We start from the raw sequence: 25,566 nt of genomic DNA, 5'->3' as shown, positions 1-25,566 counted from the left end.
ATACACATTGCGCCAGGTAGAGCACGCCGTTATACACATTGCGCCAGGTAGAGCACGCCGTTATACACATTGCGCCAGGTAGAGCACGCCGTTATACACATTGCGCCAGGTAGAGCACGCCGTTACACACATTGCGCCAGGTAGAGCACGTACCTTCCGCACCACCAGGGCCCTGTGCTGTCACCGCTGTTTCAGTCAGGTAAAAGAAGTGAGAAGAATTTTGAGGGGGGGGGGCGGGCACCTCGGGAACTGGCTCCCCTGTCACAGGCCCGCTAGCTGGGCGTCCGTAGGGATGCTGGGGACACCTGATGGTAATGGTGCAGCCCGCTCTTCTCACGGCAGCAGTATGGTGGCAGAGCACGGCAGGGGCTGGAGGTGAGGTTCCTGGCCGGTCACCGCTGCTCTCCTTCACACAGATCGCGGGAGAGCACACTGGAGGCAGCCGAGAGGGAGGCAGATATCGGGTTGGGAGGGAGCTGCAGTTCACGGTCTTGGCGAGTCACCGCCCGCCCGCAGCACAGCGTACAGCAGCCGCAGAGCCGTCTTCACTCTCTGCCTGGCCCCCGTGTGAAGCCACTGCATGTGACCAGGAGGGGGAGGGGGCACCACCAGACTGCCAGTGGTAAGGCTCCACCTCCGCTCTGTACGGGCAAGAAGCGCCGTCGCCGTCAATTTACAAGGAGTTGGCTGCAGTGGAGCGCATCCCCGGGGACCCTCACATTTTTGAAAAGTGAGTCCCCGCCTTCAGATCCGGGTAAAATACGCGCTATAGCGCGTATTTGCGAACACTGCATGGGAAGGGGTTTCAATTAGCTGCAGTAAGTTACCACTGGCTAATTAATCCCCCACGGCTATTCAATTGATGCCAGACCTGGAAAAAAAATCCCCGATAAATGTCCTGTTATAGGGTCCGCACACCGTTAACGCGCAAGTATGGAAACTTATCCCAGATTCTGTGTTAACACCAGATAAAAGGGTCATTTATTGGGCGAGAGAAAAAAAAGGTCTCTATTCAATTAGCCCTGGGCATAAAAGGGCGTGGCTACCACCTTTTAAAATTACCAGGTCTAATTGAATTCCTCCATAAGAGAGGGATTTTTTAGGGGGGGAGGGCGGGGGGGGATACGCGCAGATCCGTCTAAAATGACGGGGGCAATTCAGTGGTCTGTGCTCTCTACTTCTACACCTGGTGCATTTGGATGCAACATGCGTGATAAGGAATGGTAGCCAAGTAACTTGCGCCTGGCGGCACAAACAACTAAATATCACCCCATCGATTCAGACGGAAGATCAGGCGCAATACATTTTTTTTTTTTTTAATTCCCCCTAGGAGTTAAGCTGCTGCAGGCAGCAGATTGGTCGGCATTGCCGACACACACCAGTGATTCCAAAGTAGGGTATTTGGATATTATCTCCATGGTTGGAATTATTGGGTATAATGAACCGCCAGGCATCACCACACACTGCCCACATAGCGGGCACTTACGGTACTGCTGACATTGCAAGGTTTCCCAATACGCGGGGAAGCGTGCGATGCTGGCAGGGAGCGATGTGCTGCTGTTGAATGGCAAAATCGCATCGATATCCGTGTTTCCCACAAGGTACTCCAATCATCCATCACCAAACGGGTCAGTGACGGATGTTACAGCGGCGCTGCGTCTGGTGACGCTACACAAACAAGAAAACAACAAATATTGTGGGTAATACAGACCTGATCGTAGCAGCAACTTATACCCCTTTTACACCAAAATCCCGGGTCTGACCCAGGATTTGGAACACTGTTCCAAGCCGGGTCAGACCCGGGACTCCCCCCATTTCACTGCAGTGCCGATCCGGGATATTCCCAGATCGGCACCGTTTACACTGCACCCGGGTGCAGTGTCTTGTGGGCCGGCGCTTAGAGATGACGTCATCTCCAAGCGTCGGCCCACACTGCAGATCGGGACTCCGGAGCGTCTCGCCGGGAGCAAGCACAGCAATCTGGAAGCTGCTGTGCTGCCCCCAGCATCCGGCGCTTCCAGGCTCCATACATGGCGCTGCTGTCTGCATAGACAGCATGTGCCGTGTCCCCAGCCTCAGCATGGCAACCAGCACGGCGCACGCTGTCTGCATAGGCCCGTGACCCCCAGCCTCCCGACCGCCGGGCACTGCGGTACGGGAGGTTTGCCATGCTGTAAATGCGTGCCGTGTCGGCTGAACCGGCTTACCAATTTACACCGCCTCCTACCCCGGGTCTTACTAGTGTCCAACCCTGCGTATGTGCTGGGTTGGATTCCCAGGAAAGTGGACCCGGGGTGACCCTTTTACACCACCTGCAGTCCCGGGATTTTGGGCGCTCCCGTGCAAAATCCCGGGATATTTCAGGTGGTATAAAAGGGGTATTTGTTAGCAGTTGAGCAAAACTATAAGCACTGCAGGTGGGGCAGATGTAACATGTGCAGAGAGTCAGATTTGGGTGGGGTGTGTTCAAACTGAAATCTAAATTGCAGTGTAAAAATAAAGCAGCCAGTATTTACCCTGCACAGAAACAAAACCCACCCAAATCTAACTCTCTCTGCACATGTTACATCTGCCACACCTGCACTGCACATGGTTTTGCCCAACTGCTAACAAATTTGCTGCTGCGATCGGGTCTGAATTACACCACCCCCCCCCACCCCCCCACTGTTTTTGTGTTTCTGTTTTAGGGCACCAAGAATATTGTTAAAGCAACGAAAGCACAATTGTGTATCCAGAGAATTCAGTCCCCTTAACGAGTGTGCATTAAAAACTCAATGAGACCAATTTCCTCCTGCATTGCAATCCCCTATGTAGCCAGCTCACCTAAGATCAGAGGCTTTGGGCCTCAACGACTGGAGTCACAAGAAAGATCTACATTTAAAAAATAAAGCATATTCCACATTTACACAGAAGATGCAGAGTCCTTCCTACGCTCCCACAAATGTGTTTATAGTCACAAACATGGAGTGGATAAATAATACATTAGCTCAATATATTCATTAGCACTACCTACATAGACCAGATGGAACACATAACTCTAATTAATCATCTTCATCAGTAGGAGAGATCCAGGCAGGGTACAGGAATCTCCGACGCACCATCGACACACTGCAAAACTTTAGTGCAACACAAGCGGAATAACATGACTGGGAAGGGGTTATGGGGGCACGATACACAAAAATAAGGGGGGGATACAATCTAGCTGACCAATGGCGAGGTCACTGTGGGAGGCCACATTTAATGTTACGTGTTTGGTAATAGGACAATCACTCATATATACACAGCACCTATAGAAGACACAGTGGAAAGCAAATCTGATTTAGCGAGATATCCTGCAGCCGTCTCTACAGCTAAAACAAGAAAAAAAGATTATCCAGGACTATAGGACAGGAAAGCAAAGCTCTCGGTACCATCTTCTTAACCCTATAACTGCAGCCAGACTGTCCGCACATTACACAAGAAGAATCAGTGCCTTGCTACTGAACAAAAGACGGGTGGCAGAATGGCTGCAAACTGTACAACATCTTCCAGCAGCCACTGTCCTTCTGCAGGGGAGTCTCTCCAGCACAGAGTGCAGAGCGGATCCGTCGCTGCCAAGAGAATCTCTATAAAAGGGGAAGACGACGATGTGAATGAGCAGGCTGGCAGGGGGAGACTCATCCTCAGACCAGACAGGATTTCTCTCCAGTGCACCTGAAAGGAGAATATTTCCTCCTCTCTCTCTCTCTCATAGCCTCACAGATGGTGCACTGCTCCTGGTGGAGATATGTAACACCCAGGCTCCTAGTACTTACAGGCTGCTGGCGCCGACGCTGCGGGGCACCTGCATTGTTTGCATTCCTTCGGTGACCTTTCCATGCACAGGCAGTGCACGTTTCATCACTTCCGCTGTGCAGCTCAGGATAAGGCCATTCCTGCACACTGCAGCAGGAATTCTGCACCCAACCCCCCCCCCCCCCTCCTCCTCCCTCCTCCTCTTCTCCATCCAGTACAGTGACATGTTTACATATTGCAGCAGGGACGCAGGCCAGCCCTCCCTCTCCCAGGTGTAAGGACACGTCAAAACTACTCCCTCTCACTGAACCCTTGGGCTGTACGCTTTTACGGAGACTTGGGAGAAAAATAAACACACACCTGAATTGTAAATGGTTGCAAAAATTTGCATTTAGATCTTCACCGTGTTCTTTGTACAAAGCTCAAGAATAGGATAGGCCGTCCCTATTAGGAGATCATTAAGCTGGCACGGCGGGTGGCGTTGATAGCTCCCAGGGCATGGGTTTGATTCCAACTGGGGGCATCATTAGGGACAAAAGTCCTTTTCTCATACACGAGACTTAGGACAGGAATGCAGCCTAGAACCACATACTGTGCTTACTGGTGGCTAAAATACACAAACCGGTCCTGGGGAATGCAGACCTAGAACCTGGAATCTGCAACGACCCCCGCCAAAAGCTGCCCATTAACCAGGTCAACGCCGAAACGACCTTGTGTTACAGGAGAGAAGGCAGACAAGACAAGGAGAGTATTGTTTCTCCCCACCTCCCTCTTTTGCGTCAGCAATAAGAATTTTTTTTCTTTACAGCTAGAGCTATAAATATGTCACTACAAAAAGGACTTTGTCCTGTATATACGAGGTGGCAAAGTGCTGAGCGCGAGTCAATGAACCTGCTGACAATTTCATAAAAGGTCTGTTTACAGGACAACACTGTGATGCCATCGGAAAGAATAACCTCGGCCCAAGGTTGTCTGGCAATAGGGAAGATTATACAATTCACATTTCATTCAGATTTCAGAAAGCCCATCGCAGCGCACCTTACAGACCGGCTTAATGGGAAAGGTGACATGAAACAATCCAGAAGTTTGGTGTGACAAGTTGGAACGTGGCAGCCGAGACTCATCGTTTTGATCAAATAGTCAATTATGTCAATTTACAGGAACAGAACTGCCATTCTACTTCTAGGATAGGCCTGGTATTTAAAAGATTAAAAGAAAAGACCCGCGACCCCCACTTCCTCCATTTAGCAGAGAGCCAAAGGTGGCGACATGTTTAAGTGTATTTTGTTGTTTTTAAACTAGTACTTTTGACTCATTCTCTGACCTCTTCCAGGCCCCTCACCTATACGTACAGTATGTGCCTCTTTTTGGGGAGGGAGGAGGGTTCCAGGGTGTATGGCAGCTCCATGCACTGACATGCGCCTTTCTCCACCTTCTCTTCTCCCCTCCCTAGGGTCTTCTTTTGCTCCTCCCACCTCTCTTTTGTCTGTCTCTCTCTCTCCTCCCCTCCCCCCCCCCCCCCACCACCACCACCATCATCTCTATAATCTGTCGTTGACCACCTCTCTCTCTCTTGTGGAGGGACAACATGCTCCAAGTGCTAGCAAGACTCAGGGTCAGCCCTTGCTGGGGGAGAAATGACACTGTGTGTCAGGCAGCCAGTGAGAGCTATGAGAGAAGGGGCAGGGTCTCCCTGCAGCTCTATGAGCCTATGCTAGATGGACATCATAGTTTCTTATATAGAATCCCATTTATAAACTGTTATTATTGGCAAATATGCCTTAGAGAGTAAAGTTTAGCTTGCAAAACTAAAAAAAAAAAAAATTTATAATAATAATAATAATAATAATAATAATAATAAATATCGGAGAAACGGGCATTCCTAAAACTGGTTTTAGACCAATCGAGTTACAAATTGCTGCCTATAGGCCCAAAACGAAGAGCAATCCTAAAAACAGGGCAGTACGGATGGTGTAATGGTTAGCATTACTGCCTCACAGTGAGGTCATGGGTTCGATTTCCACCATGGCCTTAACTGTGCGGAGTTTGTATATTCTACCCGTACTTGCGTGTGTTTCCTCCGGGTACTCCGGTTTCCTCCCACATGCGTGTACATGTGCTAGGGAATATAGACTGTAAGCTCAACTAGGGCAGGGACTGATGTGAATGGGCAAAATAGTCTCTGTACAGCGCTGCGGAATATGTGTGCGCTATATAAATAACTGGTAAGAATAATAATAATTGCAGACTACCATTACAAGCCGCTACCCTTAGGACTTGAAAATAAGATTTTACTCACCGGTAAATCTATTTCTCGTAGTCCGTAGTGGATGCTGGGACTCCGTAAGGACCATGGGGAATAGCGGCTCTACAGGAGACTGGGCACAACTAAAGAAAGCTTTAGGACTACCTGGTGTGCACTGGCTCCTCCCACTATGACCCTCCTCCAGACCTCAGTTAGGATACTGTGCCCGGAAGAGCTGACACAATCAGGAAGGATTTTGAATCCCGGGTAAGACTCATACCAGCCACACCAATCACACCGTATAACTCGTGATACTATACCCAGTTAACAGTATGAAATATTACGGAGCCTCTCAACAGATGGCTCAACAATAACCCTTTAGTTAAGCAATAACTATAAACAAGTATTGCAGACAATCCGCACTTGGAATGGGCGCCCAGCATCCACTACGGACTACGAGAAATAGATTTACCGGTGAGTAAATTCTTATTTTCTCTGACGTCCTAAGTGGATGCTGGGTACTCCGTAAGGACCATGGGGATTATACCAAAGCTCCCAAACGGGCGGGAGAGTGCGGATGACTCTGCAGCACCGAATGAGCAAACTCTAGGTCCTCCTCAGCCAGGGTATCAAACTTGTAGACTCTTGCAAAAATGTTTGAACCCGACCAAGTAACAGCTCGGCAAATTTGTAAAGCCGAGACCCCTCGGGGCAGCCGCCCAAGAAGAGCCCACTTTCCTCGTGGAATGGGCTTGTACAGATTTAGGGTGCGGCAGTCCAGCCGCAGAATGTGCAAGTTGAATCGTGCTACAGATCCAGCGAGCAATAGTCTGCTTAGAAGCAGGAGCACCCAGCTTGTTGGGCGCATACAGGATAAATAGCGAGTCAGTTTTCCTGACTCCAGCCGTCCTGGAAACATATACTTTTCAGGGCCCTGACTACGTCCAGTAACTTGAAATCCCCCAAGTCCCAAGTAGCCGCAGGCACCACAATAGGTTGGTTCACATGAAAAACTGATACCACCTTAGGAAGGAATTGGGAACGAGTCCTCAATTCCGCCTTATCCATATAAAAAAATCAGATAAGGGCTTTTGCATGACAAAGCCGCCAATTCTGATACACGCCAGGCCGACGCCAAGGCCAACAGCATGACCACTTTCCACGTGAGGTATCGTAGCTCCACGGATTTAAGTGGCTCAACCCAATGCGACTTCAGGAAATCCAACACCACGTTGAGATCCCACGGTGCCACTGGAGGCACAAACGGGGGCTGACTATGCAGCACTCCCTTAACAAAAGTCTGAACTTCAGGCAGTGAAGCCAGTTCTATTTTGGAAGAAAATCAATAGAGCCGAAATCTGGACCTTAATGGAACCCAATTTCAGGCCCAGTGATCGCGCTGAGCAAAAAAAATTGTGGGTCCTAGGGACCCCTCACTATAAAAAATTGGGGTCCTACTCCACCGTTTCTGGGTCCCATCACACTTTATGAGGGGTGAGGGAAGGCTGCAGTTGGGACTGTGCGGGGGCCAGGTGGCATTTAGGATAGAGGGGTAAAAAAGCAAGTAGCATTTGGGGCAGAAGCAGGGAGAAGTTGGGGCAGAGCTGGGAGTAGAGGGGGGCTGTAAAGGTAGACAGCACTGGGGGTAGGGAGAGGGCAAGTTCAGACAGCAGTTGAAACTGTGTTGGGGTGGCTAGTGGCAGGCAGTGCTGGGATTAGTTAGGGTTTAATATTAGATAGCAGCTGTGGCAGTACTGGGGGGCAAGGAGGGATTTAGGGCCAGGAAGTACTGGGGGTAGAAAAGAGGCATGGCTAGATAGCAGCTAGGGCAGTAGTGGGGGCATGGAGGGGGTTAGGGACTGGTAGTATTGGGGGTATAGAGGGGGCACGAGTAGATAGTTTGGGTGGTACAGGGTGACAAGGAGGGGGTTAGGGGCAGGCAGTACTGGGGGTAGGGATACGGCTTGGGTAGATAGCAGCTGGGGCAGTACTGGAGAGCAAGGGGGGTTAGGGGCAGAAGTACTGGTAGGGAGGGGGCATGGATAGATACTGGGGATAGAAAGGGGGCATGGGTAGATACTGTGGGTAGGGGATAGCTGGGGCTGTACTGGGGGCAAGGAGGGGGTTAGGTGCAGGAAGTGCTGGGGCTAGAGAGATGGCATGGGTAGGTACTGGGGGCAGTGGATAGGTGGGACAGTGCAGTGGGGCAAGGAGGGGGTTAGAGGCAGGAAGTACTGGGGGTAGAATAAGGGTAGATGGCTGCTGGGGCACCGGAGATACGAACTCTACACATGTGTATGGCTGGCAGCTGAGACCGTGGGCGTATATGACAGCACCCCTATAGTACTATACACATCTTACCAGGTGCCAAGTGCGGGAAGTAATGCTGAGGAAGTAGCCGTGGCTGTGTGTGGGCACTCTCCAATGATGGCATCCTGGTCAGCGTAGCTGCAGCCAAGGAGAGAATACTGAAGCGCTGGGTTTGTAGGAGGGGCGACGGCTGGTATCTAGGAGGCGATGTCCGGTGCTTTGCAGATGCTCCTTTCGGGACTCGTGAGACGGCTCTGCGTGTGACAGCTCGGCCGGTCTCTGTCACAGGGAGAGGGTGAAGGCTGAAGACAGACATTCTGCTGCCCAGGAGGTACTCTAGCTGCTGCTGCATGGGTTGTTATTGTGAAGCAGTGGGGTCAGGCCACTCTGATGCGGTTGGCTGCTGTCAGTGTATCAGAGCAGACAAGGGGAGCAGGTCAGTGAATTCTTATTGGCTGACACAGTGCACACAGGCATCAGCGCGTCCTGCAGGACCCGCTCATTTTTTTAAACTGGGTCAATGCGCTATAACGCGTATTTTGTGATCACTGGAGGGTGTTACAGAGAGAGGGGGAGGAGCAGGAGATAGGGAGGGGAGTAAGAAAGAGAGACCGTGTCAGGGAGAGGGACAGAGAGACTGTCAGGGAGAGAGAGACAGCGTCAGGGAGAGAGAGAGGGGCATTTAAGAGGGTGTCAGGGAGAGGTGCATGAGAGAGTATGTCAGGGTGAGAGATGGAGAGAAGCATGAGTGTGTCAGGAAGAGGGAGGGAGAGGCGCATGAGAGTGTGTCAGGAAGAGAGGGAGAGGCACATGAGACTGTGTCAGGGAGAGAGAGGGAGGGAAAGCTGCATGAGAGAGAGGGAGAGGCACATGAGAGAGTGTCAGAGAGAGGGAGGGAGAGGCACATGAGAGAGTGTCAGAGAGAGGGAGGGAGAGGCACATGAGAGTGTCAGAGAGAGGCACATAAGAGAGTGTCAGAGAGAGGCACATGAGAGTGAGGGAGGGAGAGCTGCGTGAGAGAGGGAGAGGCACATGAGAGTGTCAGGGAGAGGCACATGAGAGAGTGTCAGGGAGAGAGGGAGAGGCACATGAGAGTCAGGGAGAGAGAGGGAGAGGCACATGAAAGTGTCATGGAGAGGCACATGAGAGTGTCAGGGAGAGGAGCAAGACAGTGTATCAGGGAGAGAGGGAGAGGCACATGAGAGAGTGGAGCAAGACAGTGTTAGGGAGAGGCACATGAGAGTGTCAGCAAGAGGGAGTGAGAGCTGCGTGAGAGGGAGAGGCACATGAGAGATGGTCAGGGAGAGACATATGAGAGATTGTCGGGGATAGAGAGGGAGAGGCGCATGAGTGTCAGGGAGAGGGAGAGGCACATGAGAGTGTCAGAGAGAGAGGGAGAGGCACATGAGAGTGTCAGGGAGAGGAGCAAGACAGTGTATCAGGGAGAGAGGGAGAGGCACATGAGAGTCGAGCAAGACAGTGTCAGGGAGAGGCACATGAGAGTGTCAGCGAGAGGGAGGGAGAGCTGCGTGCGAGAGGGAGAGGCACATGAGTGTCGGGGAGAGGCGCATGAGAGAGTGAGGGAGAGAGAGAGGCACATGAGTGTCGGGGAGAGGCGCATGAGAGAGTGAGGGAGAGAGAGAGGCACATGAGAGAGAGGGAGAGGCACATGAGAGAGAGGGAGAGGCACATGAGAGATTGTCAGGGAGAGAGAGAGAGAGGCACATGAGAGTGTCAGGGAGAGAGGCAGAGGCAAATGAGAGTGTCAGGGAGAGGCGCATGAGTGTCAGGGAGAGAGAGGGAGAGGCACATGAGAGGAGCAAGACAGTGTATCAGGGAGAGAGGGAGAGGCACATGAGAGTGGAGCAAGACAGTGTCAGGGAGAGGCACATGAGAGTGTCAGCGAGAGGGAGGGAGAGCTGCGTGAGAGAGGGAGAGGCACATGAGTGTCGGGAAGAGGCGCATGAGAGAGTGAGGGAGAGAGAGAGGCACATGAGAGAGGGAGAGGCACATGAGAGGGAGAGGCACATGAGAGAGAGGCACATGAGAGGGAGAGGCACATGAGAGAGAGAGAGAGAGGGAGAGGCACATGAGAGTGTCAGGGAGAGAGGCAGAGGCAAATGAGAGTGTCAGGGAGAGGCGCATGAGTGTCAGGGAGAGAGAGGGAGAGGCACATGAGAGTGGCAGGGAGAGGAGCAAGACAGTGTATCAGGGAGAGAGGGAGAGGCACATGAGAGTGGAGCAAGACAGTGTCAGGGAGAGGCACATGAGAGTGTCAGCGAGAGGGAAGGAGAGCTGCGTGAGAGAGGGAGAGGCACATGAGTGTCGGGAAGAGGCGCATGAGAGAGTGAGGGAGAGAGAGAGGCACATGAGAGGGAGAGGCACATGAGAGAGAGAGGGAGAGGCACATGAGAGAGAGAGAGAGGCACATGAGAGAGAGAGGGAGAGGCACATGAGAGAGAGAGAGAGGCACATGAGAGAGAGAGGGAGAGGCACATGAGAGAGAGAGGGAGAGGCACATGAGAGAGAGAGGGAGAGGCACATGAGAGAGAGAGAGAGGGAGAGGCACATGAGAGATTGTCAGGGAGAGAGAGAGAGGCACATGAGAGAGTCAGGGAGAGAGGCAGAGGCAAATGAGAGTGTCAGGGAGAGGCGCATGAGTGTCAGGGAGAGAGAGGGAGAGGCACATGAGAGTGGCAGGGAGAGGAGCAAGACAGTGTATCAGGGAGAGAGGGAGAGGCACATGAGAGTGGAGCAAGACAGTGTCAGGGAGAGGCACATGAGAGTGTCAGCGAGAGGGAGGGAGAGCTGCGTGAGAGAGGGAGAGGCACATGAGTGTCGGGAAGAGGCGCATGAGAGAGTGAGGGAGAGAGAGAGGCACATGAGAGAGGGAGAGGCACATGAGAGAGGGAGAGAGGGAGAGGCACATGAGAGAGAGAGGGAGAGGCACATGAGAGAGGGAGAGGCACATGAGAGAGAGGGAGAGGCACATGAGAGGGAGAGGCACATGAGAGAGAGGGAGAGGCACATGAGAGATTGTCAGGGAGAGAGAGGGAGAGGCACATGAGAGTGTCAGAGAGAGAGGCAGAGGCAAATGAGAGTGTCAGGGAGAGGAGCAAGACAGAGTGTCAGCGAGAGGGAGGGAGAGCTGCGTGAGAGGGAGAGGCACATGAGTCAGGGAGAGAGAGGGAGAGGCACATGAGAGAGAGGGAGAGGCACATGAGAGAGAGTGTGTCAGGGAGAGGCACATGAGGGATTGTCAGGGAGAGAGAGGTGCATGTGAGTTAAATATAGAGGAACAAGATAGTGTCTGTGTGAGAGAGAGGGGGGGGGGGGGGGGGGGGGGAGGGGGCAGCATGAGATACACTACCAACTACAGCAGCTAGCTCAAGCACAGGTCTCTGATGGGGGCGGGCAGTTCATTGCGTTAAGCCCCGCCCCCTAATTACCCCCGAATCGCGGCACGACCTGCATGTACTAGGGGCAGACACTGCAGAGCAGACTGATTGGGCCAGGCTTAGTGCTCGCTCGCTCCCCCCCCCCCCCACTACCTACATCCTTCGTGGCTGCCTGCAGCTACCTCGATACACAGGCTGGTGGTTTCCAGTCAGCATAGTACTTAGAATCTACTCCTCTCTCTCCCTTCCTCCACGGCCAGAAGTGAAGGGGAAATGTACATTCCTCCGGCCGGACAGCTGAGCCTCTCCTCCTCCCTCAGCGATGCGGACACCTGCCAGCCCACTATAATGAGTCAGGCTGACTTACTGTAGTACCTGGCTGTCTTGCATAATGTCGCCGGCCGCGGGCACTTCATTGAGGCTAGTTCTGCCCCCTCTGGCTCTGCTGCGGGATCGGAGCTGAGACTTCCGATCGTAGCAGGGAGCCAGCGTCCACTACACTACAAACAGCAGCTGTCACTGACTGCTGTGACACCATGATGATTCCTGTCTTATTCGCGCGGAGCAGACGGTGAGGGGAGGCGGGGCGGGAGAACACACTGCATGGTCTCCTCTCCTTCCAAGTTCCTCCCTCTGCTACCGTGGAGACGGAACTGACTGACAGCGCAGGACAGCGCTGCTGGTCAGAGCGCGTCCTGAGGGACCCTGCGTTTTTTTATTTTTGAGTCCCCATCATCAATTCTCGGGTAAAATACGCGCCATAGCGCGTTTTTGCGATCACTGAGGCCCATAGTCACCCTGACTGTAGGAAGTGCAGAAATCGACCTAGCTGAAATTCCTCCTTTGGGGCCTTCCTGGCCTCACAGCACGCAACATATTTCCGCCATACGCGGTGATAATGGTTTGCGTTCACTTCTTTCCTAGCTCTAATTAGCGTAGGGATAACTTCCTCCGGAATTCCCTTTTCCTTCAGGATCCGGCGTTCAACCACCATGCCGTCAAACGCAGCCGCGGTACGTCTTGGAACAGACAGGCCCCCTGCTACAGCAGGTCCTGTCTGAGCGGCAGAGGCCATGGGTCCTCTGAGATCATTTCTTGGAGTTCTGGGTACCAAGCTCTTCTTGGCCAATCCGGAACAATGAGTATAGTTCTTACTCCTCTCATTATTATTCTCATTACCCTGGGTAAGAGAGGCAGAGAAGGAAACACGTACACCGACTGGTACACCCACGGTGTTACTAGAGCGTCCACAGCTATCGCCTGAGGGTCCCTTGACCTGGCGCAATATCTTTGTAGCTTTTTGTTGAGGCGGGACGCCATCATGTCCACCTGTGGCCTTTCCCAACGGTGTACAATCATTAGGAAGACTTCTGGATGAAGTCCCCACTCTCCCGGGTGGAGGTCGTGTCTGCTGAGAAAGTCTGCTTCCCAGTTGTCCACTCCGGGAATGAACACTGCTGACAGTGCTAACACATGATTTTCCGCCCATCGGAGAATCCTTGTGGCTTCTGCCATCGCCATCCTGCTTCTTGTGCCGCCCTGTCGGTTTACATGAGCGACCGCCGTGATGTTGTCTGACTAGATCAGCACCGGCCGGTGTTGAAGCAGGGTCTAGCCTGACTTAGGGCATTGTAAATGGCCCTTAGTTCCAGAATATTTATGTGTAGGGAAGTCTCCTGACTTTTCCATAGTCCTTGGAAGTTTCTTCCCTGTGCGACTGCCCCCCAGCCTCGAAGACTGGCATCCGTGGTCACCAGGACCCAGTCCTGTATGCCGAATCTGCGGCCCCCTAGAAGATGAGCACTCTGCAGCCACCACAACAGCGACACCCTGGCCCTTGGAGACAGGGTTATCCGCCGATGCATCTGAAGATGCGACCCGGACCACTTGTCCAACAGATCCCACTGGAAGATCCTTGCATGGGACCTGGCGAATGGAATTTCTTCGTAAGAAGCTACCATCTTTCCCAGGGCTCGCGTGCATTGATGCACCGACACCTGTATTTGTATTAGGAGGTCTCTGTCTAGAGACGACAACTCCTAGGACTTCTCCTCCGGGAGAAACCCTTTTTTTCCTGTTCTGTGTCCAGAACCATACCCAGGAACAGTAGACGCGTCGTAGGAACCAGCTGCGACTTTGGAATATTCAGAATCCCGCCGTGCTGTTGTAGCACTTCCCGAGATAGTGCTACTCCGACGAACAACTGCTCCCTGGACCTCGCCTTTATAAGGAGATCGTCCAAGCACGGGATAATTATTTCGGCCATTACCTTGGTAAATACCCTCGGTGCCGGGGACAGACCAACGGCAACGTCTGGAATTGGTAATGACCATCCTGTACCACAATTTTGAGGTACTCCTGGTGAAGAGGGTAAATAGGGACATGCAGGTAAGCATCCTTGATGTCCAGTGATACCATGAAATTCTCCAGGCTTGCAATAATCGCCCTGAGCGATTCCATTTTGAACTTGAACCTTCGTATATAAGTGTTCAAGGATTTCAATTTTAGAATGGGTCTCACCGAACCGTCTGGTTTCGTTACCACAACATTTTGGAATAGTAACCCCGGCCTTGTTGAAGGAGGGGTACCTTGATTTCACCTGCTGGAAGTACAGCTTGTGAATTGCCGCCAGTACTACCTCCCTTTCTCCGAGGGCAGCAGGCAAGGCTGATGTGAGGTAACGGCGAGGGGGAGTCGACTCGAACTCCAGCCTGTATCCCTGTGATACTACTTGCAGAACCTAGGGATCCACCTGTGGGCAAGCCCACTGGTCCCTGAAGTTCCCGAGACGCGCCCTGTCTCCACCTGTGGAGCCCCAGCATCATGCGGTGGACTCAGAGGAAGCGGGGGAAGATTTTTGATCCTGGGAACTGGCTGTCTGGTGCAGCTTTTTCCTTCTTCCATTGTCTCTGTGCAGAAAGGAAGCGCCTTTGACCCGCTTGCTTTTCTGAAGCCGAAAGGACTGTACCTGAAAATACGGTGCTTTTTTAGGCTGTGAGGAAACCTGAGGTAAAGAAATTTCTTCCCAGCTGTTGCTGTGGATACGAGGTCCCAGAGACCATACCCAAACAATTCCTCACCCTTATAAGGCAGAATCTCCATGTGCCTTTTAAAGGCAGCATCACCTGTCCACTGCCGGGTCTCCAATACCCTCCTGGCAGAATGGACATTGCATTAATTCTGGATGCCAGCCGGCAAATATCCCTCTGTGCATCCTTCATATATAAGACGACGTCTTTCATATGCTCTATGTTAGCAAAATATTATCCCTGTCTAGGGTATTAATATTATCTGACAGGGTATCAGACCACGCTGCAGCAGCACTTTTTATGCTGAGGCAAATGCAGGTCTTAGTATAGTACCTGAGTGTGTATATACAGACTTCAGGATAGTCTCCTGCTTTTTATCAGCAGGCTCCTTCAAAGTGGCCGTATCCCAAGACGGCAGTGCCACCTTTTTTGACAAACGTGTGAGCACCTTATCCACCCTAGGGGATATCTCCCAACGTGACCTATCCTCTGGCGGGAAAGGGTACGCCAGCAGTAACTTTTTAGAAATTACCAGTTTCTTATCGGGGGAACCCACGCTCTTTACACACTTCATTCACTCATCTGATGGGGGAACAAAAACACTGGCTGCTTTTTCTCCCCAAACATAAAACCCCTTTTATGTGGTACTTGGGTTCAGGTCAGAAATGTGTAATACATTTTTCATTGCCGAGATCATGTAACGGATGTTCCTAGTGGATTGTGTATATGTCTCAACCTCGTCGACACTGGAGTCAGACTCCGTGCCGACATTTGTGTCTGCCATCTGAGGTAACGGGCGTTTTTTGAGCCCCTGATGGCCTTTGAGACGCCTGGGCAGGCGCGGGAAGCCGGCTGTCCCACAGCTGTTACGTCATCCAGCCTTTTATGTAAGGAGTTGACATTGTCGGTTAATACCTTCCACCTATCCATCCACTCTGGTGTTGGCCCCACAGGGGGCGACATCCCATTTATCGGCCTCTGCTCCGCCTCCACGTAACCTTCCTCATCCAACATGTCGACACAGCCGTACCGACACACCGCACACAGGAAATGCTCTGACTGAGGACAGGACCCCACAAAGTCCTTTGGGGAGACAGAGAGAGAGTATGCCAGCACACACCAGAGCGCTATATAATGCAGGGATTAACACTATAAGTGATTTTTCCCCCAATAGCTGCTTGTATACACATATTGCGCCTAAATTTAGTGCCCCCCTCTCTTTTTAACCCTTTGAGCCTGAAAACTACAGGGGAGAGCCTGGGGAGCTGTCTTCCAGCTGCACTGTGAAGAAAAAATGGCGCCAGTGTGCTGAGGGAGATAGCCCCGCCCCTTTTTCGGCTGACTTTTCTCCCGCTTTTTTCATGGATTCTGGCAGGGGTAATTTATCACATATATAGCCCTGGGACTATATATTGTGATGATTTGCCAGCCAAGGTGTATTATATTGCCCTCAGGGCGCCCCCCCCCCCCAGCGCCCTGCACCCATCAGTGACCGGAGTGTGAGGTGTGCATGAGGAGCAATGGCGCACAGCTGCAGTGCTGTGCGCTACCTTGTTGAAGACAGAAGTCTTCTGCCGCCGATTTTCCGGAACACTTCTTGCTTCTGGCTCTGTAAGGGGGCCGGTGGCGCGGCTCCGGGACCGAACATCGAGGTCGGGTCCTGTGGTCGATCCCTCTGGAGCTAATGGTGTCCAGTAGCCTAAGAAGCCCAAGCTACCATCAGTTAGGTAGGTTCGCTTCTTCTCCCCTTAGTCCCTCGCTGCAGTGAGTCTGTTGCCAGCAGATCTCACTGTAAAATAAAAAACCTAAAATATACTTTCTTTCTAGGAGCTCAGGAGAGCCCCTAGTGTGCATCCAGCTCAGCCGGGCACAAGATTCTAACTGAGGTCTGGAGGAGGGTCATAGTGGGAGGAGCCAGTGCACACCAGGTAGTCCTAAAGCTTTCTTTAGTTGTGCCCAGTCTCCTGCGGAGCCGATATTCCCCATGGTCCTTACGGAGTCCCAGCATCCACTTAGGACGTCAGAGAAATGACATTTGGTAGGGACCTGACCGTGGTCTCCATCCGCACTTCTTCCTGGCCCCTGCTAAACCCCCCCCCCCTCCCCCCCCCCCAATACAGATCTGTGAAACTGGGATCTCTATTTAAATTCTTTGTATTTTAGACTGCCCTTTGCCTTTCCTTATCCTCCTCTCTCCCCCTCTTTTTTGGCATTTGACAGCTACCCTGGTTTTAGACCCTTTGAAATCCACTGATCTTGACCGGTGAGCTACCTGCCTCCCATCATGTGCCTTACCAGTGCTTTGTTCGTGCTGTGTGGGTCGTTCTAATCTTTCTTATTTACTTAGTTTTCTAAGTACCTTGTTTTTATGGGCAGTAATCTATTGTACTGGAACAGCGTATAACCATTTTCTTGTTTACTTGCTTATCATAAAGTGCAGTTTTGCTCATTGGTTTATGTACTCTGTAATGGGCGCTGTGGATCCCTTGTGGCGCCATACTATTTAAACTATTTAAAAATTTATAGTTATTGGCGTACAGACTGGCTTCACCATTCTCCCCCTGCCCCCCCCCCCCCATTATGTAGTCTCATCTTACTGCATAGGCAATAATTCCATAGAAGTTGGGGCGATACCAGACAACCATATGGTAGAGATTTATCATACCTTCTAAAGGGGACAAGTGCAGATGTTGCTTATAGCAACCAAATTCTAGTTATTATTCATCCATTACATGCTATAACACGTCAGCTAGAATCTTATTGACTAGTTGCTATGGGTACCGCCACCAAATGTCCTCTTAATGTTGACATACAATATTACAGGTACATATATGCATTATCTGGAAGTTGGGATGGAGAGTGACAAGAGACAGTATCCCTGTAGCTACTATGCGGCGCCAGCACTTTCACCGTTTTAGAGAAAGGAGTAAAGTTCAGCGACAGAACATGGCAACGCTGCCCATGAATTATCTTATTGTGACAAGAAGCCATTACTAAGCCAATCCCAAACACAATCCGCTGATAACACGCATTAGATCACATTACGCAACCAGACGGAGTACTACAAATACGTGTTTATACCATCAGTGCTATGTTACAGCATGGAAGCACCCAGTAATAATGTAGGAGGATTACAAAATACCAACTAGTGATTCCAGAATGAATACACACCCAATGGACTGGCACTCCCAGGAAAGAGGGAATACCAGTGCCTCATGGCAGCAGTCACGTGGGCAGAGGAAACGTGACACTCTCCATCAGAACGTCAGGAACCATTAAACGTGACACTCTCCATCAGAACGTCAGGAACCATTACAGTTGGGGGGGGGGGGCAGTATACTTGGCGGACCATTGCCAGTAATTGTTTCGAAACGATGCGCAGCTGTGAGCATACTGACCATCTACGCTACTGGGGAGGGGGGGGGGGTGGAAGAGAGGGTCTGGGATTCAATTCAAAGTGATGTGCTGCCACGCACCACTGCGATGCCCAGCTGCGCACATATCGGTCACTTACGTTAGTGGCAGTATTGTACGTTTTCATGCGATGCCGGTGGGTGCGTTGTGCCGTTTCGGAAAGGCACATTGCGCCAATGTTGAGGAATTAAATCCCCCTCCCAGGAGGAAAACTTGTAATGTTGCTGAACACAATGCGCCATTAGAATGTAAGCTCTCACGAGCAGGGCCCTCTTCCCTCATGTGCTTACCCTTTTCTTACTTTAATAATCTTCAACTGCATCAACTCCAGCAGTCTTCTGCCACCTGATACTTATTCCAGTGTCATCTGCTGATGTAGCTATGTTTATTTACCCTGTACTTGTCCTATACTGTCATCAACTGTAAGTTGCTGTTTTCCTGTTTGATTATTCATGTACTCTGTAGATGGGCGCTGCGGAACCCTTGTGGCGCCATATAAATAAAGGATAATAATAATAATAATAATAAATAATAATAATAATAATAATAATTTCCAAACAGGACGCTGCATCTATTCCACCCCAATATGCTCTCCACGCTCTCTATGTACCCCATCTGTGTCACCCCTGTCTGTCCACCCTCCCCTTTGGAATGTAAGCTCTCACGAGCAGGGCCCTCTTCCCTCATGTGCTTATCCTTCCTTACTTTAATAATCTTCAACTGCACCAAATCCAGCAGTCTTCTGCCACCTGATACTTATTCCAGTGTCATCTGCTGATGTAGCTATGTTTATTTACCCTGTACTTGTCATCAACTGTTCCTGTTTTGGTTATGTTTGTTTATGTACTGTGCGGAACCATTGTGGAGCCATATAAAGGATGATGATGATAATAATAATAATATTAAATAATGTTCTGCAGACAGGATGACCACCTTCAGTGAATATCCTACACAAAGTATTACTATTGGTAAGGATAATACCTATGTACCGTACTATCTGGTCCTGCAGACCTTATTGCCTGTGTTTTACATAGTACCACTAATAGTATTACCATTAACATTTATTTACAATTAGCCGATATATTACCCGGCAGTGTACGGAAAGAGGACCCTGCCCAAAGCAGCTTACAATATAAGGGGTGTGCGGAAGATTTGATACATAAGGCGGTATAATAATAGCGCTTGATGCTGGTGGGACAGGTGTGGGTGTGGCTAGTGAAAAGCCACCAACAACACAGCAGGCACCTGGCGTTTTTCAGATGGTACCGGTGGTGTAGTACAGCTGGTAACCATGATGGTGGTGGAGATGCCAGGTTATAGCGTATAGGTTGCCTGGGAAGGTTATCGGATTTCGGTGAGACCGAAGGTTTGCAGAGGAGCCAATGGAGAGGAGAGTAGACACACTTCCTGGGGGAGGGGGGATTCAATTCTGATCGCAGGGATGCAGCTCCTGGGTTAAGTGCCTGGAGCTATTCAATTGCTCACGCTGTAAACCTGCTTTTTCTTGTAACTGCAGCCAGTCAAGTGACTCTTTGCTGAAGTCCGTGTGCAACACTTCATTTCAGCCAAACACTACCAACTCTGCCAGTTATTAGTGCAAGATATAGGAGATTAGGGTCTAATTTCAGAAACATACAAGAATCAATAACGCAGAGATGTAGCTCCCGCGTTAAATTGCTGCAGCAATTAAATTACTCCCATGGTAAACCCGTAACTAGCAGATTTCTAGTAGCGGTGGTACATTGCGCCTTTAGCAGCATTGCACCAGGAATTTCACCTAGGAGATGCAGTTTACGCTAAAGTGCATCTCTCATGTTAAGTGTAGGCCACAATGCTGTCAATTGAATAGCTCCAGGCACATTGGCGCTTTTGACAAAACAGATGAGTCAATCTACAGATATGTCCTCCCATACTGGGTGCCTTGATGAGACGTTAGGAGAGGAATAGCCTACTCGACTTTTCATAGTGCACTAGAGACGCTGCACTTTGTTTTACACACAGATTCAGACAGATGTACTAACGTGGCCCCAGTGTACGCTAGCAACGCAGTTCCATCGCTTCAAGTTATTTTATCTCTGTGTATAAGACACACGTTTCAGTGTCCACCTGAGAGCCGGCGACTCACAGGAACACGGGGCCTAATTCAGACTAGATCGCGAGGCTGTGTTTTCGTACAGCCTGCGATCAGGTCTGAATTGCGCATGCACAGCAATACGCAGGCACGTCGGTCCGCAGCGACGTGATGTGCAAGAAAAGCAATCGCACGAGTGATCGTAAGGTGACTGACAGGAAGAGGGCGTTTCTAGGTGGCAACTGCCCATTTTCAGGGAGTGTCCGGAGAAACGCAGGAGGGATCAGGCGTTTGAAGGGAAGGTGTCTGACGTCCGCTCCGGCCCCGATCATCGCACTGGAAGAGTAAGTCCTGGGCTGCTCAGAGACTACACAAACTCCTGCACATGCGATCGCACACCTGCACAGCGATTTCCCCCTCCCCCTGTAGCGACCAGGTCTGAATTAGGCCCACCAGCGCAACCCTCAAATGGTAAAAATTAAACCGCTACCTGCTTTCCCATGCAGCAGAGGAGGGGGCGAGCCTGGACGCCTGTTTGACAGTCGCAGGGTAGATCAGCCTAGGCATGCACTTAATATTTTACCAGCTGCGTAAATTATGTAAGAATGCCGGTGATAGCTCTCCAGCTGCGCAGAATGTTTCCTTGGAGAAAAGGGTCTTATATAGAAGGTGAGAGGTGAGAGAGAGGTAAGACGCGCCAGGGAACTGAAGTCGTATTTCAGCATCTGAAACCTCCGCCTGTAACAGAGCGGTTCCCAGCTCAGATTTTGGAGATATGAAAATCCTGAAATCTAATTAAAACCTTGCTATTACCACATATGGAAGTGAAAACACACACACACACACACACACACACACACACACACGCGCGCTCAATAGGTTGTCCTTTACAACTGGGCAATAACCAAGATAATTGCGTTACCGAGGACACTCGCTGTGTACGGAGAAGTAATACAGATGTTTCACACTGAGGCTCACTCTGATCAGGTATACGGATGATATACAGCAGGCCTGGCCAACCTGTGGCTCTCCAGCTGTTTGAAAACTACACATCCCAGCATGCCCTGCCACAGTTTTAGCATCCTCTAATAGCAAAACTATGGCAGGGCATGCTGGGACTTGTGGTTTCATAATAGCCGGAGAGCCACAGGCCGTGCCGGGCACGGTGCAGTCAATTGAATAGCTCCAGGCCCTTAACCTAGCAGCTGCATCCCCGCAATAGTAATTGAATTGTCCCCTTGGAACCTAACTGACAGATTAAAATTATATCTAGGGTGTCATTAACAGTTGTGTGAGAAAACGTCACTCACGCGCATCTGAGAATGCACACAATCCCCAATTCAACAGCATGGGGGGGGGGGGGGGGGGGGTCATTCGATAAACGCTGCAAGCAGCACAAAACTACAGTGGGAACCAGTCATGGCCTGGTCAGCACAATACTAAATCAGGTCAGCAAAAAAAGAATAAATAATTCAAATATATTTAGGAGGGCAATAAAGATGGTAATGAAGGAATGGCCGTGTAAAATGACTGTGCTAACGATTTCGTTTTCCGCCGGGTAAAAAAATCTTCTGACATTTTGGGAGTGTGCATCAAAAGAGGAGGACTGCATTGTGTGCGCTAAAAATAAACGTTCCATATTATAGCAAAACGGATTCCAAAACTGGGACATCTAAAACATCTGCGCGGTGGATATCTGACCTTGTGAACATCTAAAACAACGGTGACTGACAGTAAGGAATGATTCAAGTGTTGTTGATGTTCCAAAGGAGATGCAATCAGCATGCCAGCTGTCAGAAAATCGCAACATTTTGTCAGAATCGCAACATATTCCGCCAGTATTATCGTTAGGCTGCGGGGGAGGGGGGGGGGGGGGGGGTTAGGCTGCGGGACGGGACGGTTACAGTACTGACCAAATGTGTCCGTATTTTGAGCGTCTACATCCTGACTGTCAGGATCCCGTGCCCAACTCATTCAAAGCATCAGATGTGACCCTGCCAGGGGGTACGGCACTTCCCACCACACACACCCTCCATCGTTACATATAAGCATATTGTAAACATAAAAGGGAAAACGATTTTATACTCTCGCCAACTGTGTGCACAACGTTATATGACACTGAAGCATGAAAACTGCATTTACATCCGACCATTTGCCATTTCATGAACAGGCCGCTCTCCTGAGTAAATGAGCACGGTGCCTCTGGCAAACCGCGTTCTATTTTCTGAAAGCGAGACAGACATCAGATCAGCCAAGTAGAAGAACATCTCAAAACTGCATCTTAAAAAAAAGGAAACACGCTGTTCACATGGTTCCCGGATGTCTACGTTCGTTTATTCAACGCCGTCTGATCCTCAGGTGGACAGGATTCGCCATTGTCTGGTTACAACACTCAGCCTGGCGGGCCAAGCTGAGTTAGGGTTTGAAGCTATCCCTGTTATGATACAAACATTCACTATGGATTTCTTGCCACCTTTAAGATCTCGTCCAGACTCGTGAATTGCAAGAGTTTGCTCTCCCTTCACTGCAGACAGTGAACGAACGCTCGCAAAATGGTGGAGACTAAAGGGCCCTACACACTGGACGACATTTTAGAAAGATATCAAAATTGAACGATCTATCGTTCAGTGTGGCGGCACTGACGATGATCAACGTGCGTCTCCGCAGTCGTTCATCGTTGGTCCATCATCATTTATCATTGCAAGCCAATTTGGACAATATAGGCGTTTGCAATGTCAAGTCGTTCATACAAATCGTTCAGTGTGTATGCAAAAAATCGTTGGCAAAAAATAAAATAAAAAAATCGTTCAAATTGCCCAAATCGCCCAGTGCGTAGGGCCCTTAAGAGATCATTTGCAACAGTAATTACGTGTCCAGACTAGCGGTAGTAGAAAGGGATTGAGATCAAAGTCTGGTCCTCAGGGCATCCTAACAGTCCAGATATTAAGGAAAGCCATGCTTGTGCACTGGTATAAGCAAACGGGTACTAATTAAGTCACCTGTGCTTAAGCATGGATATCCATAAAACCTGGAATGTTAGGGTCCCTTGGGAATAGAATTTGGGAACCATTCCTTAAATAAAAACTTTCAAAAGGGTCCACACTGGAACAAACCGACCCAGTCTGCTGTCAGGGTTGGGGTGGAGGTGGGTTTACTTTTACTTCTTTATTAATGTTTTCATTTTTTTTTTTAAATTGAATCCTACCTGTTGTATTAATACTGTGAAACAATGCCATGCATTAGAAACCTTGATCAACCATGTTTCTACTTTCTAACATTAAGGGCTGGATTCAATTGTTATTCCTCCTCTCCCAGCCGCGATCGCGCCCACGTTATTCTAATGTTTCTGCAGACAGGCGCGACAAATTCATTTCAGCTAACTACCCCCGGAGGTTCGCGCACATTAGTTTAGTTGCGTTTAGGTGCTATGTGCGCCTAAACCAGACTGTATTGGGCGCGATAGGGGCAATAACAGGGGACACTTGAATATCGCCCCTCTATCTCCTGTCACTTTAGACGGGGGCGCGTTAAGATTTGAGTCCAGCCCAATCGATTCAAAGTTATTAGGCTTTGATATGATTTATTTTACATCTTTCAATAAAACAAATTTAGTACTGCTTATTATTCCTATTACATCTGAATATATGTAGATCGACTAAACATATTAAAACATACTAACTACACTCACAGACGTCTCAATAGGACTTAGGTTGTGAACTGAAATAAACATGAAGAGATTAAACCAAGAGGTGTTTCTCTGGATTCAGTACGAAAAGCCCGCTCTGGGGATCCGGCGGTCAGTAGACAGACACCGGGATTTTGAAGCTTGGAAAGCCGACAGGGGTAAGCTGTTCTCCCCTCCCCCCTACCCGTCCCTTCCCGCAGCCTAACCCTAAGTCAGCTGTGCTTACGCATAGATATCCTTAAAACCTGGACCGTTAGGATGCCTTGAGGACAGTTTTGGAACCACTGGTTTACCTACTAAGCTTCTGAATAACATAGGTATGGAATAACTCACTAACAAAGTAAAGCCACTCAAAACACCACCTTATACTCATATCAGTATGATACCCCTTTAAGAGCTGACCCAGTGTGATGCCCCTTTAAGGGCTTACTCTTGCAGGGGTCGCCCAGTCCTTAACGAGGCATTAAATAAAACACACCTCGCACTGGTTGTAGTAACCGAATGGCTCCCCAGCCACTTCATGCGCAAAGAAGCTGCGCAGAATTACATAATTGAAGAGGATACGTGAATCGCGTACGTGGAACATCAATTAATGCATACTGGAAGCAAGCCGCGTCATGCTACCGAAAGCCGACGGAGTTAACCCTTCGCTGCCAGCAAGCTTCTCACACGGCGACTCCGCAGCAGGTGCTAGGCGGGAGCTCATCCTACAGTATTAAGTCTCACAAGGATGCCCTGCACAAAAGGTTACACACACGCAGGCATAATGATATGCGTCTGCAGGAACGTGACTGACAGAGTGATGAAATGCCACCTGGGGGAATGAAAGGTGATGCCTGCATTGGTTTTTAAAGAAGTACTGCTGCAGGAGAGGACCGCCAGGCTGTGCAGAGTAATACATTAAAAACCCTCCCCGGCTGACCGAACGTTCAGAGGGCTAAGCGCAGCAAATGAGATTAGTGCATCTCTAAATAGTGGCCAAGTAATCTAATAGTACAGGCGGTATGTAAAAGCAGGAGTGTGAGCATGTGTGCCAGAGGCCAAAAACAAGGACAGCAGCTAACCGCCGCTGCTAGATACAATACATAAGACTCAAATCTTTCAGCGGTTCCTTTATACCAGCTGTTGTTGAACTACACATCCCAGCATGCCCTGCTAAAGTTATGCTACTTGGCCATGCTAAAAACTATTGCAAGGCATGCTGGGATGTGTAGTTCAACAACAGTTGGAGGGCCAAAGGTTCCCCATCACTGCTTTATACCAAGGGTAGGGAAGGGTTCAATACCTGAGCTGGTGTGGAACTACAAATTACAGCAAGACCTGCCACCGTTTTAGCGTGCTCTAACATCAAAACTCTTGCAGGGCATGCTGGTACATGTAGTGCCCCAAGTTGCCTAGCTCTGATGTAAACTATAAAAAAAAAGGGAGGGGAGGTAAGAGGACAGAAATAAAAATAATATATATGGTATAGTAATGTTAATGTCATGCAGATTTCCTAGAAGCACCAACTTGTTGTGGTGGATAAATATGCAATTTAAGTATGCACTCTAAACAGAGGTAGCACCCCATCACTTGCAGTACTACAAGTGCCAGCATGCCAACCGTCACTGCTGGACTGTATTAAACCAGCAGTTTAATGT

General features: G+C 49.9%; 1 protein-coding gene across 3 annotated transcripts in view; it reads right to left on the bottom strand.

Moving 5' to 3' along the window:
* PACSIN2 (protein kinase C and casein kinase substrate in neurons 2) overlaps positions 1-25,566 on the bottom strand; it is a 122,072-nt gene that overhangs the window by 65,035 nt on the left and 31,471 nt on the right. The window contains exon 1 of one of the 3 annotated variants that reach the window (XM_063928935.1): positions 3,795-3,849. The exons of the other annotated variants lie outside the window; for them this stretch is intronic. The gene's annotated coding sequence lies outside the window, so the exon portion shown is untranslated. Of the gene's footprint in view, positions 1-3,794; positions 3,850-25,566 lie in introns of those variants that run through there. 3 annotated transcript variants of the gene reach the window in all.

Source organism: Pseudophryne corroboree, chromosome 6 (genome assembly GCF_028390025.1).
Source record: "Pseudophryne corroboree isolate aPseCor3 chromosome 6, aPseCor3.hap2, whole genome shotgun sequence".
NCBI classification, from domain to species: Eukaryota; Metazoa; Chordata; class Amphibia; order Anura; family Myobatrachidae; genus Pseudophryne; species Pseudophryne corroboree.
The sequence above is the reverse complement of the archived record's forward strand: the minus strand, read 5'-3'. Positions and strand labels throughout refer to the sequence as shown.